At 42.2% G+C, this 14,157-nt stretch overlaps 1 pseudogene; it reads right to left on the bottom strand.

The window, feature by feature from the left end:
* Nucleotides 1-203: 203 nt before the first annotated feature.
* LOC102821727 lies at nucleotides 204-7,670 on the bottom strand (annotated as a pseudogene).
* Between the last annotated feature and the right edge of the window lie 6,487 nt (nucleotides 7,671-14,157).

Raw genomic sequence — 14,157 nt, 5'->3', positions numbered from 1 at the left:
TATTGTCTGTTGTCTCCATGGCATTGTGGGGTTGTCCTATTTGTAAAAACAAACAGTGCTCTTGTTAGACCTGGAGGGGAGAAATCTCTGGTGGTCTGCTATTCAGGGAGCAGATGAGGCGGTTGTGGAAGGGATGTAGCAGCAGAGTTCTTGGCTCTAGATGGAGTTCCTATTGGCCTTGGTGTTATCTATGTTCAGGGCACTCAATCTGGAAGTAGCTTTTGTGGGTCCTTGATGGAGCTGGTTTCAGTGTCTGTTAGGAACACAAATAGCTGGGGGAAGTATGATTGATCAAATGCTGGTTTTGTGTCGCTGTGGGTTTTGTAGGTCTGGAGCTGAGCCCACCTGAATCCTGGCACCAAAGTAATGCACCAAAGTGGTACAGCCGGTACCCAACTAACACTGGTGTGGCTGCCAACCATGTGACACTGAACTCCTATAAAGCAGAGTCTGTGCTGGGGGTGGATAAAGGTGGGAGCTGGTCACACTTTTGAGCACCTATTTTGAGTAAAGGCATCAAGTTAGGCAACAGGAGGGATTTAGGGATAAATTTGACATGATCTCTGCTCTTTATGAGTTCAAAGTCCAAGATATGGGTTCCAAATGTTAATGTACAGAGGAACAACTTGTAAATCTCATTGAAAGTACAGATTCTCTGTCCCTTCTCCCAAGAGATTTTGCTTTAGTCAGGCGTGGGTAAAATCCAGGAATTTGCATTTTTAATACAGCAGTTTTTCTCTTTCTTTAAATTTTACTTTGTTGTTGAGAATACACACAGCACACTAATTGAATATATAGTTTGAGTCCAGTCATGTAACCATTCTCACCCTCGTTTTCTGAGTTGCTCAGCCTTCATAAACATGAACTCCCTGCCCCTGAAACTTTTAAACTAATCTTCCAAGTCGCTGTTGTTAATTTGAACCCATATAGAAAGTTCTTAGAAAAGCACGTTTAAGACAGATCTTTATTTTATTAGTTAGGTTAGACTATTGTTCATTTCTAAGAAGACTTCAAGAGGTGTTTCTAGTTTAAATTTTAAAGATTTTCTCAGGGTAATAGTTTCAGTTCATCTACCATTCGTGACTCCAGGATGTTTGGGGTCTATGATAAGGAGAAATTCTGTTCTGCATTTCTCCGACTTTGAGCAGGATTCTTTTATGGAATCTTTGATCAAAATATTCAGTAATGGTAGCCTGGCACCATTCAGTTCTTCTGGTCTCCTGGCAAAGAGGAAGTTGTTCATGGAGACAATTAGCCACACATTGCATGTTCTTCCATTCTTGACTCTCCTTCCTTTTTTTGTTCCAGAAGAATAGAAGCCAATTGTTGTGCCTTAGATGGCTGCTTGCAAGCTTTTAGCTCCCAGGTATATATATAAGGAACTAGGATGGGCACATTATTGAATGATGCAGAAAGCATCAAGAGAAGATGGAAGAAATATACAGAGTCACTGTACCAAAAGGAAATGGTTAATGTTCAACCATTTCAAGAAGTAGTATATTATCAAGAGCTAATGATATTAAGGAAGGAAGTCCAAGGTGCATTGAAGGAATTGGCAAAGAACAAGGCACCAGAAATTGATGGAATAAAAATTGAAATCTTTCAAGAAAGTGAAGGCGGCATTCACTCATCTATGCCAAGAAATTTGGAAGACAGCTATCTGGTCAACTGATCAGAAGAGATCCGTATCTGTGCCCATCTGCATGTGAAAGCTGGACAGTAAATAAGGAAGACCATAGAAGAATTGATGCTTTTGAGTTATGGTGTTGGAGGAGAATATTGAAAGTGTCATGGGCTGCCAAAGAACCAATAGCTCCATTTTGGAAGAAGTGCAGCCAGAGTGCTCCTTGGAGGCCAGGATGGCCAGACTTCGTCTCTCATACTTTGGACAAGTTGTCAGGAGGGACCAGTCACTGAAGAATGATATCATGTTTGGTAAGGTGGAGGGTCAGAGAAAAAGAGGAAGACCCCCAATGAGATGGATTGGCCAAGTGGCAGCTTCAATGGGCTCAAGAGTGGCAAAGTAGTGAGGTAGGCCCAGGATTGGGCAGTGTTTTGTTCTGCTGTGCATAGGGTCGCTATGAGTTGGTACTGACTCAATGGCACCTAACAACAACAATAAAAATGAGAACAAAAACACTGCACATATTATTAAGCTAATTCACAGGATATTTCATGAAACTATGACCCTAAGTCTTCAAAGCAAGGAACCAAAACCAAAACAAAGATGCTTAGTAATACATAGTAAGCTCAGCAGCCACTCTATTTTCTGGGCATTGTGGTAAATATATCTACCACACTTCTGCCAATTCAACTTTTTCTAGGCATAACTTGAAAACAGAAACAACAGTTTATTGACATAAATGACAATAATCAATTGTGCAACCCTACCTTAAATCAATGTAGTTTTCCTATCACCATTACCCCCTCCCCCATGTCACCCACCCTTTTGCCCTTGATAATCATGAACCACCTTTGGTCTCTGTAGAGTTGCCTTTTCTTGACTTTTTATATAAGTGAGTGCAGACAGTATTTGTCCTTGTCTGGCTGGCTTATTTCACTCAGTATAATGTCTTCAAACTCCATCTACAGTGTAGCATGTATCAAGAATTCATTTCTCCTGCTGGCAGAACTTTTCTTCATGTTGCTTCACTACCAGGCTTTTATTGTGACAAATGGGTGAAAATGCAGAACTGAAGAAGCTCGTAAAATGGACAGAGCATTAATACAAGACAAAGTACAGGGCTCCAGAGTCAGAAGGCAGAAAAAAGGGCCTAATAGTAGAGTGGTGGGGCCATGAGGAAGAAGCGACAGCCAGGGGACTGAGGCAGAGGAGTTTTGGGGAGAAAAAGGAAGAGAGGAGGTGATCTATTGAGGAATGGGACTATAGAAAGAGATGCAAAAGAGGCTTTCTAAGAAAATATTTCTCTGTGTTGTAAACATAATATACCAGTGCTTCAGGAAACCTCAGAAAAGCCCTGTGTTGCCTTTCAATGCTTTTGGAATGAGAATTTTATTTCATTTTAAGGAAATAGTATGTGGAAGTTGACCTAGTTTTGCTTGGGTCACATATTCATATACTGTTTCCTTATAGTAAAAGTCCCAAAGGTTCAGTACCAGTAATAGTAAAATAAATCTGTTTTCTCTCTGAGACAAAGAAAAGGCGCAATGAGCAGCAGCTCAAGAGCACCAAGTATCCAGAGAAGAGAGAGGTGTTGTGGGGTTAATGGAGACAAATTTCATCCACTTCATCATTTTGACTAGATCCGTTCTCATTGTACAAATGATCACAAGTCCACAGGTCAAGGCCTTGGAGAAATGAAATTAGACCTGAATAACATAAATTATGGACAAGGGAGAGTTCTTTAAAGATGAAAAGCCCCACAATGCTGTGCTGTCCTGAGACTGTCACGATCATTAGATGTGTCCTTAGAATGTGGGAGGGAGTGAAGACATTGTCCTTGAAGAAGTCAGGGTACTTAGGAATTTTGAGGATCCGAGAGAGATGGGTCTTCCCCAACAGGAAATCATCCTAGCAATGCAGGCAGCTGGGCCATGAGGGAACTACTTTGTGGAGCTGGTTCTTTATTCATCTTCCATGGGGGTGTTGAGACAAATGCCAAGCACTCCCTCTGGCAGAAAGAGAATTTACTCATAGATGGCGGCCGTCCCTTCTCTAGAGATCTTGGCCTTTCTGTTTCTAGAAAAATCTGACAACTTGCTCTGAAGAATGGAAATTGCTCTCACAGGAGACATTCCAGAGTCTTCTTTCAGCCCCAGATACACTAAGTCAGCATCCCTAATCTTCTGTGACTGTTTGAAGGGCTCAGATGAGGATAGTAAGCAGCTCATGATATGAATGGCAACAGTGATTTTTGAGAACAGAATGTGGTTATGTTCAGCATCAGAATATCTAGGCCACTTTGATTCTCAGTTTCTTCAGTGAGGGAGGGAACTCCTCTCTGGCCAGTGGAGTTACGGATGTCTCAGTATATGAGGTGATAGTTCCTTTTATATTCAATCATTTCCTGATAGTAAGAGCCATTTCCTCAAAGTCCAGAAGCCTGGACACAGGTTTGGCTAGGTAATGCCACATAACTCCATGATTAGAGGTTTGGTCTGGTCCAAGAACCCCACCCGGAAACTCATTGAGTGTGGGGGATAATCACTGAAGTGTCTCCCCTGTGTGGGTGTGGGAGTGGGGGTGAGGGATTCACTCATGGGTTCCAGGTGGGTGAGACACCACTGGTTTCCTTTTGACAGAACCAAGTGCCAGGCTGGTACTTGAAAGACCCTCACACCCTAATGTCATATCACCCCTGGGCTCCAAACTTGGCAGTCTCGGTACCATCTGTGACTCCCTAAGGCTGTTGAGTCTCTGCCACAGTCCTTGTAGTGCCTTCAAGCCAATAGCCCCAATCTGGATGGTTCACTTGTTTCCACAAAGTAGAGACTCCTTGTTCAGTGTTGAGCAGAGTAGCCTTGCCTTATCATCTCAAATCAAATGAGTGAATTCAGTTCTCCAGGGGATTGACCCAAGAGCTGTGGCCACCAACTCTGCTTCCTACTAAAGCCAATCTTTCTTTCTTCAGTTGGGTCTCTTGCCATTCTCAAGGTTTGTCCAAAAGACTATGAAGGTCTTGTATGTCCTTTTCAGGTGTTTCTCCACTAAAGCTTAACCTCACAGGCAGAACAGCATCTGAGATCCTGCGTTAGCTAGCCTGTGTGCAAATCCTGCCTCACTCACTACTTACTACCATTTGATAGGCAAATCAGTCATCACCAATAGGATGTTGTTACCCCCTCTATAAAGTGGAAAGAAGAATAGAATGCAATTCTGAGAGTTCTTGTGAGAAGTGAATAAGAAATACAAATGGAGAACACACAAGAAGATCTCCAGGTTAGTTAGTTATTGCCATATTTGTTCTTGTTGTGAGCTAATTCCTCAAGGAGCCCCCAGCCTCCTAGTCACTAGAATTTAATGGAAGTATCAGACACATAAATTGCTAACTTCAATTCAGAGTAGTAAATATTGTAGTAGAAATATGTCGAAAGATCTCAGAAAACCCAGAGGAAGATCTACCAGATCTCCCTGGGGAAGAAGCTTCTCAGAGCAAGTGCTTCTGAGCAGACTTGCTGAAGAAAGAACAGGAATTTCTGGGTAGATCAAGGGCCAACTGTGACCCAGGAATGGTGGTCAACAAGAATAAAGCACAAAGGCCTGGGAGCGCATTTGGGAATTACTGAGAAAGAAACTCAATGACTATCCATCATGCTTTCATTTAACAAATATTTATTGAACACATTCTAAGTGCTGAAAGTTGGTGCAGAAGTAAGGAAGACTACTTAAAAAGGTTATGGACACAACACTAAAGGGTCAGGAGAACCTTCAAAGACTTTCAGGCAGGAGGAAGGAATGGTCCAATGTGGTCAGAGAGCAAATGGTATGAACAACAAAGTTTTACTATCCTGACTTCTAAGGTTTCTACCAACACAGATTTGTTTGTTCCTCTGGCAGTCCATGGTATTTTAATATTCTTCTCCAACACCGTAACTCAAATGCATGCATTCTTCTAACAGTCTTCCTTATTAACTGGCAGACATATTTTAATCTTCAACTGACATCTTTGCCCTTGGATACTTTAAAGAGGTCTTATGCAGCTGATAAGCCTAGTGCTTAATTAACTGTGTGGATAAGCCTAATGATTTCTTGTTTGCTGCTTCCATGAGTATTGATAGTGGATCCAAGCAAAATGAAGGCTTCGACAACTTCAGTGTTTTCTGCACTTAACGTGATGCTATTTATTGGTGCGGTTATGAGGATTTTTGTTTTCTTTACATTGAGGTGCAACCACATCAAAGGCTATGGTCCTTGATCTTTGTCAGCAAGTATTTTAAGTCCTCTTTGCTTTCAGCAAGAAAGGTTGTATCATTTGCACATCACCGCAGATTGTTGAAGAATCCAATCCTGATGTCATTCCTGATGTTATGTTCTCCAATCCTGAAGTCATGTTCTCTTTCATATAATCCAGCTTCTTGGATTATTTGCTCAACATACAGATTGGATAAGTATGATGAAAGGACACAACCCTGGCACATACATTTCCTGATTCCTAACCATTCGGTGTTCCCTTGCTCTGTTCAAATCACTGCCTTTTGGTCTCTGTACAGGTTTTTCATGAGCACAATCAAATGTTCTGGAATACCTATTCTTCACAATATTATCCATAGCTTGTCATGATCCACACAGTTAAATGCCTTTGCATAGTCAATAAAGCACAGGTAAACATCTTTCTGATATTCTCTGCTTTCAGCCAAGATCCATCGAATAATAGCATTGACAACCTTAGTTTTACAGGCTCATCTGAATCTGCTTTGAACCTCTGACAGTTCCGTCAATGTACTGCTGCTGTCATTTTTGAATTACCTTCAGTAAGATTCTATTTGCATGTGAGATTAAAGATATTGTTAGATGATTTCTACGTTCCGCTGGGTCACCTCTCTTTGGAATGGGCACAAATATAGATCTCTTCCAATCAGTTGGCCAGGTAGCTGTCTACCAAATATCCAGGCATAGATGAGTGTGTGCCTCCAGTGCTGCATCAGTTTGTTGAAAGATTTCCGTTTGCATTCCATCAATTCCCAGAACCTTGTTCTTTGCCAATGCCTTCAGGGCAGCTTGGACTTCTTCCTTCAGTACCATTGGCTCTTGATCACATGTTACTTCTTTTTTTTTTTTTTTCTCCTTGGTGGCATGTTTATTTTTCTGCCTGGGATGTGAACAGTGTCAAAACCCACATGCAGGGCAATGGACAGCCCAATGGAGAGTCCAATGGCTGACCACAGCGAGTACCTTCCTCCAACCCAATCCCAGAACTCAAACATGTTTTGAGGGTCAATTCCAAACTCCTTCCCTTTGGTTGTGTTGGTAGACAGGGCAACAAAGTGCTTCACAACCACAGAAGGATCCTTTGCCGACATGAGGAACTACTCCTTTGCTGTCTCTGCATTTGTGATGGTCTCCTAAGTGGTAAAGGTCTTTGAAGCAATGATGAACATGGAGGACTCTGGGTTCAGGGAGGCAAGGGTTTTGGTAATGTGGGTCCCATCAATGTTGGAAACAAACCAGACATGGGGACCTCCTGAAGATTATGACTTAAGGACTTCAGTCACCATGAGGGGTCCCAGGTCAGAGCCACCGATGCCGATGTTGATGACATCTGTAATGGGCTTGCCTGTGTAGCCCTTCCAGTCATCACTGCAGACACATCGGCAGAAAGACTTCATCTTGTCCAGTACCCTGCTGACCTCTAGCATCACATCCTTGCCATCCACCAGAATGCGTGTGTTTGACCATTCCGCAGGGCCACATGCAGTACTGCTCAGTCCTCAATGAAGTTGATCTTCTCGCCATTGAACATGCGATCCCGGGCAGCCTCCACATCCCTGGACTTGGCCAGGTCTGCCAGCATGTGCATCACTTCCTCTGTCACAAAGCTCTTGGAGTAATCCAGCAGAATCTGCCCATGGTTGGTGTTAAGGGGCAAGCTGAAACGATTGAAGCACTCCTTGTCAGAGTCAAAAAGGCGGCGCAGGTTGAGCTCGGAACCATGTTCACAGTGCCATTGCTGCAACTTCTGGAACTGTGGATTCCAGGTGAGGACGGCCATAGCAGCACCAGTTGAGGACACAGAGAGGGACCAGCTAGGAGGAAGAGGAAGGAGGGATGGGCCCATATGCTACTTCTTGAAATGGTTGAACATCAACCATTTCCATTTGGTACAGTGACTGTGTAATCATTCCATCAATCGATGCTTTCTGCATCGTTCAATATTTGCCCATAAGATCCTTCAATATTGCAAGTCAAGGCTTGAATTTTTCTTCACTTCTTTCAACTTGAGAAATGCAGAACATGTTCTTCCCTTTTGGTTTTCTAACTCCAGGTCTTTTCATATTTAATATACTTGACTTTGTCTTCTTAGGGTGCCCTTTGACATTTTCTGCTCAGCTATAGCATTTCCTTTTCCAGAAATACTGAAGGATTGTAGAAGTCTCTACTGTTCTCAAGGCCAACTTTTGTTACTTTAGAGCCTTTCATTGTGTTTAGAATAAAATACAATGCCTTCAGTGTTTTGACCTGGCCTCTAGAGTACTGTTGTGGTACTGCAGGATAAACACTGAAGTGCTAACACAAGGTCAGCAATACAAGCCCACCAGTATTTCCAGGGAAACCCTATACAGAACCAACTCAGCAACATTTAACCAACACTATACCAGCTGTTCCATGGGAGAAAGAGGAGGCTTTCTGCTCCTGTAAAGATTTACAGCCTCGGAAACCCTGTACAGGGTCGTTATGAGTCGGAACCGACTCCACGGCACATAACAATAACAATAACATAACTGTTTACCTTTTAGTACATTTCTCACCACTTCCTCTATTCATACTGTCCACACCAGTCACACCTATTGTCCTTCAAGTCTCCCAAGAGACATGATCTGACTATCTGGTCTCTAGGTATTTGCTACCTTTCACCTGGGCTACAAGAGGACTTCAAAGAGTTCGTGGAAAAATGGAATTAAACAACAACAATGCAATTTCCCCACAAACACTTTGACGCTCCCTTGTATGGTTCTCCCTTCCTCCCAGCCCCCTGTCTGTCACTGAAGCCCTGCTAACTTTATTCATCGCCAAGGTCTCAGTTTAAAACTCATGGTTTTCCAGGAAACGCAGGCCCATTCCCTACAGGACTCCTGTCACACTGAATCATAGTGCTTGTTTTATTGCCATCTTTGCTGATAGACAGTAATCTCAGAGAGGGCTGAGACCATGTATGCATCCTTCACTCTTTGTATCCCTAATACCTAGTGCCTGGTACTTAGCAGGTGCTTATGAGTCCAAAGGTAGGTGAAAGAACAGACTCATCACAGGAGACTTTGACATCCAGCTCACCAAGTTTATGAATTAGTGGGGTTTCCCATTATATTGAAGGCTAAATGTCTCATTCTCTACTCTAGGGATTTTACAGTCCACTAGGATTCAGGTTTTCCTGAGCCCTACACTCTTCTAATGATCACCAGTTACAGAGAGTGTTGAGTTTGCCCTCTGTGAACTGTGAAACAATGGATTCTTCTCCAATGCATTTAAATAGCTATAATGACAGTTGTGTTTTCCAGGAAGACACTAATTATCTTTAATTCATGGATTATACTTCATGCCTAGGAGCAAGAAACTAAGATGCCCATTGTATCGGTGCGTTAGTCTTTGTCTTCTACTTCTTCTGCTTCTTTGCTTTGCAGTGGATCTTACTGGAGTTCTTTCTACTCACCCTTTAAGATTCAGTTACTATCCTGAGCCTGTGTGAGCTCTAGGAGGTAGAAGGAGGGAGAAAAACATTAGTCTGTTTCAGGTTAAGTCTCGGAAAACATTAGCATCTCGATTCAGTGACTGGTCTCATAGGTTGTTGCTGTTGTTAAGTGCCGTCGAGTCGATTCCTACCCATAGCGACCCTGTATAGGGTTTCCAAGGAGCAGCTGGTGAGCTTGAACCACTGACTTTGCATTTCAAAGGACTTTGCAGTCTAACATATTAGCCCATAGTGCCACACCAGGACTCCTCTCATAGGTTAAGAAACTTAATAATCCTGGATCCATGGCAGGTCTGGTCACTGACTCCTACTAATCAGACTCATAAGAGACTGAGTCATAACCAGAAATCAGACTAGATGTGAGGATTGTGAATTTCTAGAACTTGAAACAGTGGTGGTTGTGACCCAGAGCACAGCTGTCCTCACATCCCATCAGGTCAAATAACAGTAGCTACTTTTGAGGTGTATTTTATTCTAGGTGTATTTTTTATGAAGTAGAACAAAGATTGTTATTCCTACTTTTCAAAGAGATTGGGATAGGACTCTAGGGAACTCAAGCTAAGACAGTGATGGAGAGTGCTCATAAGGGAGTTCTTGGGTGCTACAAATGAGTAACATATTCTGGTTGGTGGTTCAAGTCCACTCAGAGGCATCGCAGAAGAAAGCCCTGGCAATCTATCAGAATCAACTTGATGACAACTGCTTTTGGTTCTTCATGGAAACTGATTGAGAGAGGGAGGACAGAGCTGAACCTTGTCCTGATCCATGAGGAAGAAGGCACTGGAACATAAACTACAATAACAACTGTTCCCTCTTAGGGCAAAAGGACCCACCTTTTGAATCTCAGAATTTGTCAGTCATTGGCTGTGGGTGGTCCCAAGTTGGGAGGGGTTGGGAGACAGTGGTCTATAACTTCCCAATTGAGGCAACTCTATCAGCTGAAGACATTTCTCCAGAGAAGGAGGCATCTGTGAGGCATTCCAAACAAACAAAAATCCTTTGCTGCCAAGTTGATTCCAACTCATAGTAACCATATAGGAGAGACTAGAACTGCTCCACAGGGTTTCCAAGCCTGTAAAGCCTTATGGTAGCTGACTGGCACATCTTTCTCCTGTGTAGTGACTGGTGGGTTCAAACTACCAACCTTGAAGTTAGTGGACAAGCACTGTGCCACCAGGGTTTATGTGATCCTTCAGCACTCAGTGTCAATAGACAGTTCAGGAATGCTAGAAGTCCTGGTGTGGCTCTGTGGGCTAATGCAAAGTCGCTGTGAACCACAAGGTCGGCAGTTCAAGCTCACCAGGTGCCCCCTGGAAACCCTGCACAGGGTCGCTATGGGTTGGAACCAACTCAACGGCACTTAACAACAACAACAAGTGGATTCTGGGGAATCCATACTATGGGTTAATGCACTGGCCTGAAAGTTGCTTGGAACCACAAGGTCGGCAGTTCAAGCTCACCAGCTGCTCCTTGGAAACCCTATACAGGGACACTATGAGCCAGATGGCACTTAACAAGGGGCTGCTGAGTTGGAGAAGGGGATCTGGGCTTTGTCTCTCTCACCTCTCGGTGTTTTGTACTGTGCTTCTGTCTGCCTGGAGATTGTTTCCCTTGTTTCTCGGAGATGTCCGAATTCCCCTTCAGCCCTCATAGACTCTCCTCCTATGCTTTCCCATCAATCCCAGCACTATTATACTGTATTATATGTTAATGGTGACTACCATTGTCTGTAAGCTCCAGCAGGTCAGGGACCACCTCTGTCTTACACCCTCTCTAGGTAGCTCATAGCATCATTCCTGGCACCTCAATAAGTCCTTTCTTCTGTTCAGAAACTAATAGTGCTCTTTCTAGAGGATTTAAACTTGAAAAGGGTCAAGTTCCACAGCAGAGGTAGGTAGCTGGGAAGGTGTAGTAATATGTTCTCTTTTACTTAGTCAGTACCATATGCAAGTCTATAAATAATGCTAGAAAAGAAACCACAGAACACTGTGGTGATTCACAGTTCAGCTTAGATAAATGTCTCCTTGGCTGCTGAGGAGAAGGACCAGATCCATGCTCTCCCTGGAATCTGAGGAGAGGATTTGGGGCTGAAACCTGAAACCACAGAGGACCTTACCTCTGACAGACACTGAACCTTATTTTCAATTTTAGGACTTCCTATTTCCAGAACTCCTGGTGTGGTGCTGTAGGATAAGCACAGGACTGCTAATCATGTCAGCAGTTCAAACCCGCAACTCCACGAACACTTAACAACAACAATAATTTCTAGAACAGAAAGTGCAAGGAATGCTTTTCCAATCATTCAAATAGTAAAATGATGTTACATACTTGATAACAAACAAACAAACGTAGCAGCCCCTCCTAATTTTGAGGTACGAATAAAGACACTCCACTTCATTGCCTGTCTGCAACCCTTGAATTTCAACTTTGTATCAAGTATTCTGCTTTTAATTGTGGTTTGTAATTACCTCAATCAATAATAAATTATCATAAAATGAAAAATTAATTGCCACTGGGAATATTTTATTAATTAGGTTACTAATTAGGAATATTAAATAGGTTAATTTAAATGGATATAGCTTGGTTTGAAATCTTGTCTACTTAGGCATATTTGACCAACTCCTACCTTTATTTGTGTGTTTATCTGTTTGTCCCTTTAAGGAACTCAGATTTCCTAATGGCTAAATGTATTTGGGAGTCCTGATGTGACGACTCTTTAAGATAAGCCCTAGACTGCTAACCACAAAGTTGGAGAGTCAAACTACCAACTCTTCCTCAGAAACTTTAAAAATCAGAGCCAACTCAACAGCACTTAACAACAACAACAGAATATATCTATTGGAAGTAAGAATACCAAAATTCTTACTTATAGACATGTGTGTGGATAGTTCAGAATCAACGGAAATCCGATCTGTTCATTGTCTACCCCAATAGTTGTGCTTCCTACCTCTTTATGAGGGTGCATGGAGAAGTAGGGAGTGCTAGAAGCAGTAAGCGCAGGATCCCAGAAAAGGTGATGAGACGGATTTGATGCGTGATTAAAACCAAGTGGAATTCATCATCCACAAATTTAAGAGTTAGGTAACAGCCTGGGTGAAGATCTTCGTTATGTATGTTTAAAAAGGATTGTTGTGGATGCTGTTATTAAGTAATGTTAAGTCTGTTCTGACTCATAGCGACCCTGAACAGAGTTTCTGAGGAGCGGCTAATGGGCTTGAACCATCGACCTTGCAGTTAGAAGTCCAGTGCTTATCTTACAATGCCACATCAGGATCCCCACACAATAGGATATATATGCATATTTATGCATATATCTATCCACCCATCCATCCAACTATCTATCGAATATTTGTGGGTATGTATGGCTGTGCAGGGAGTCCTGGTGTGGCACTGTGGGTTAATGTGTCAGACTGCAAAGCTGTTTGAACTGCAAGGTCGGTGGTTCAAGCTCACCAACTGCTCCTTGGAAACCCTATACAGGGTTGCTATGGGTCAGAACCAACTTGATGGCACATAATAACAACAACAACATGGCTGTGTAGACAACTCCTGGTGTGGCACTGTAAGATATGCTGTGGACTGCAAACCACAGGTTGAAGGTTCAAACCCACCAGCTGCTCCTCAGAAACCCTGTACAGGGTCATTACGAAACAACTCAATGGCACTTAACAGAGACTACAACATGGTGTGTAGACACACACAAAAACTCTGTAAGATAAACACATGTAATAAAAAAAATAGGCAATAGATGCACTGAAAAGGACAAAGTGTCATTAAGCATATGTAAGCACTTGTTAAAAATTCCCATTTCATTAATAATTAGCAAATGCTAATCCAACCATAATGAGGCAGTACAGTTTTTCACTCATAGGCTGGAGAAAAATAATAAAAAAATAGATAACAATACTTGATAGGAAGAATATGGGAAATAATAACTCTAATATGTGGGTGAGTGTGTAATTTAGTATACAGATTTGGAGGGCAATATGGCAAGATCTAACTAAAATGAATGCATAATACTCTTCTAAGAAATTTTAAATATGGTACATTAATAACATACAAAGATATTCTTTGCAGCATTTTTGGTGGAACAAAGAACTTTAGAAACTCAGTGCAAATAATAACAACAACAACAGTTGTTTTTGCTGTTAGGTTCCATTGAGTCAGCTCCAAGTCCTAACGACCCTGTACACAACAAAACGAAACACTACCCGGTCCTGAGGCATCCTCACAATAGGTGTCATGCTTGAGCCCATTGCTGATACCACTGTGCCAATCCATCTCATTGGAGGTGTTTCTCTTTTTCACTCATCCTTCACTTTACCAAGCGTAATATCATATGTACTTCAGGGACAGGTACCTCCTGATAACATGTCTGAAGTAAGAGAGACGAAGTCTCGCCATCCTGACTTCTATTGAGCATTCTGTCTGTACTTCTAACACAGATTTGTTCTTCTGGCCATCCATGGTACTTTTAATAGTCTTCTCCACCATCATAGTTCCAATGCATGAATTCTTCTAGGGTCTTCCTTGGTCATTGCATATGAGGCTATTGAAAATTCCATGACTTGAATCAGGCACACCTTAGTCTTCAAACTAAAATCTTTACTTTTCTTGTGCAGAAGATTTGCCTAATGCAATACGTTGTTTGATTTCTTGACTGCTGCTTCCATGAGAGTTGATAGTGGATCTAAGCAAAATTAAGACAATCTCAACCTTTTCTCCACTTACCGTGATGGTGTTTATTGGTCCATTTGTGAAGATTATCATTTTCTTTCCATTGAGGTATAAT

Source organism: Chrysochloris asiatica, unplaced genomic scaffold, assembly GCF_000296735.1.
Source record: "Chrysochloris asiatica unplaced genomic scaffold, ChrAsi1.0 scaffold00008, whole genome shotgun sequence".
NCBI classification, from domain to species: domain Eukaryota; kingdom Metazoa; phylum Chordata; class Mammalia; order Afrosoricida; family Chrysochloridae; genus Chrysochloris; species Chrysochloris asiatica.
This window is presented reverse-complemented; position numbering and strand designations above follow the sequence as displayed.